Here is a 3,097-nt window from a genome sequence, read left to right as displayed (position 1 = left end):
CATCTAGTCCAAACCCCTGCTCAAAGCAGGACCTAATCCCCAACTAAATCATCCCAGCCAGGGCTTTGTCAAGCCTGACCTTAAAAACCTCTAAGAAAGGAGATTCCACCACCTCCCTAGGTAACCCATTCCAGTGCTTCCCCACCCTCCTAGTGAAAAAGTTTTTCCTAGCATCCAACCTAAACCTCCCCCATTGCAACTTGTGACTATTACTCCTTGTTCTGTCATCTGGTACCACTGAGAACAGTCTAGATCCATCCTCTTTGGAACCCCCCCTTCAGGTAGTTAAAGCAGCTATCAAATCCCCCCCTCATTCTTCTCTTCCACAGACTAGACAATCCCAGTTCCCTCAGCCTCTCCTCATAAGTCATGTGCTTCAGCCCCCTAATCATTTTTGTTGCCCTCCTCTGGACTCTTTCCAATTTTTCCACATCCTTCTTGTAGTGTGGATGGACACAGTACTCCAGATGAGGCCTCACCATCACCAATGCCGAATAGAGGGGAATGATCACATCCCTCAATCTGCTGGCAATGCTCCTACTTATACAGCCCAAAATGCCGTTAGCCTTCTTGGCAACAAGGGCACACTGCTGACTCATATCCAGCTTCTCATCCACCGGAACCCTAGGTCCTTTTCTGCAGAACTGCTGCCTATCCACTCGGTCCCTAGTCTGTAGCAGTACATGGGATTCTTCCTTCCTAAGTGCAGGACTCTGCACTTGTCCTTTTTGAACCTCATCAGATTTCTTTTGGCCCAATCCTCTAATTTGTTTAGGTCCCTCTGTATTCTATCCCTACCATCCAATGTATCTACCTCTCCTCCTAGTTTAATGTCATCTGCAAACTTGCTGAGGGTGCAATCCATGCCATCCTCCAGACGATTAATGAAGATACTGAACAAAACTGGCCCCAGGACCGACCCTTGGGGCACTCCGCTTGATACCGGCTGCCAATTAGACATGGAGCCATTGATCACTACCTGTTAAGCCTAACGATCTAGCCAGCTTTCTGTCCACCTTATAGTGCATTCATCCAGCCCATACTTCTTTAACTTGCTGGCAAGAATACTGTGGGAGACCGTGTCAAAAGCTTTGCTAAAGTCAAGGAATAACACGTCCACCGCTTTCCCCTCATCGACAGAGCCCGTTATCTCATCATAGAAGGCAATTAGGTTAGTCAGGCATGACTTGCCCTTGGTGAATCCATGCTGACTGTTCCTGATCACTTTCCTCTCCTCTAAGTGCTTGAGAATTGATTCCTTGAGGACCTGCTCCATGATTTTTCGAGGGACTGAGGTGAGGCTGACTGGCCTATAGTTCCCCGGATCCTCCTCCTTCCCTTTTTTAAAGATGGACACTACCTTAGCCTTTTTCCAGTCATCCAGGACCTTGCCCTATCGCCATGAGTTTTCAAAGATAATGGCCAATGACTCTGCAATCACATCCGCCAACTCCTTTAGCACCCTCGGATGTAGTGCTCGGATGCAATGATCACAGTGGTCCTTTCTGGCCTTAAAGGCTATGAATGTATATGGCTCAGTCTTGCAACGTGATCAGCACATCAGTCTCACTGACTTCAGTGGAACCAGAAGGAAGCACTCAGTATTATTTGCAAGAGGTGCTCAGCACTTGGCAGGATGATGTTCATAAGCCATTTCATATCTCAAACAGTCCTCTTAAAAAAACAGCAAATAACCCCAATCACCAGAATAACAGGCAACAGACCCAACTACCCTAGTTATTAACACACACAAAAAAGAATTTAGGATAGAATTTTTGAAGGCACTCACCATTGGCCTAACTCTACTGCTAGTGATATTACTAAAATCCCACCCTTCAGGGCCACAGTCAAGGTAAACTTGCCAGTGTAGTGTGTAACAAACCATGAAAAAAACCAGAGTGCTTCTTACAATTTAAATGGTGACTTTACAATTTCTAAGAAAATATGGAACATATTTGAGCCCCATCTACTCTATATAATCCAAAGACCGTGACTTTTTTGCAATTTTCATACACAAATTTACAAGCATAGTTTGCACGCTAAAACTCAGAACCAACGGAGAACTTATGTTACCACTTGATACTTCACCTTTACAGAATGCCGCATACTCCTGCAGCCCCTTCTGATCCCACTCCATGTAGAAATGTTGTCCAAAGTCATGAAATTGTCCCAGGAGGACTTCTGCAATCAGCAAGATTTTCCCAGGTCTCAGGCAAGTAGCTCCGCCCCACTGCTGTTGCAACAAGTAGGCACTTTGCACCTAATACAGCCCCTCCTCCACTCCTGCCCTGGCTGAGGCTTCCATAGCTTAAGGTCCATTAAAACAATGAGGAGAACTGCAGATACTTGCACTATAAACAGCCAGGTTGAGCTTTCCTTCACAGGTCTGATCCTAGAGCCTAGCCCTGCAAAGTGCTCCATCCTTCCCTGAGCCTAAGGACTGCGTTTGTGCCTGACTTTTCTGTGGGCCACACAAGGAGGGGGTTTCAGCTCTCCCCCATGTCTTTGCACAACATAACATAGATAACATAGCTACCCCTGACAGTAAGCCCCTGCTGAAGGAGGTTCTTAGTTGCTGTACTAGAAAAGATCCCTGAGAGGGTCCTCTGGCAGTTTTAGACGATCAGAAGTATATTAATGACCTAAGAATTGTATTCTTATTTCTTTTCATAGACTTACAGGCAGAACTGTGTAAATATGGAATCTCATTCCATTTTGTCCGACTCAATAAAAGGCAATCAGGGCCAAATTGCACCTGATTTTAAAAAGGCATAGCTTCTGCTGAAGTCCTACTTCAGCCCCAAAGGAAAGCATACATCCATGGTGGTCAGATACCACAGTGATGGCTAATAATAATCTGGGTAAGACAGTCAGACAGCAGTCCTCACATTTCAGCCATGGAACATTGCCTTAGCAGCCTCTTGGGGCTGAATTTGGCTGGGCAGGGGAGCAGTGGGGCTGTGGAAAGGGGAGGGGCCAGAGGCTCCACTTGCATGCACATCCTCCAGTCCAGGATGTGGAGACACTGGGGCCATGGAGTCTTGTGCCATTGGGCTAAAGCAGCCTCCATGGAACAGCTCTATAGTCTAGAGGGAAG

Source organism: Caretta caretta, chromosome 3 (genome assembly GCF_965140235.1).
Source record: "Caretta caretta isolate rCarCar2 chromosome 3, rCarCar1.hap1, whole genome shotgun sequence".
NCBI lineage: Eukaryota > Metazoa > Chordata > Testudines > Cheloniidae > Caretta > Caretta caretta.
This window is presented reverse-complemented; position numbering follows the sequence as displayed.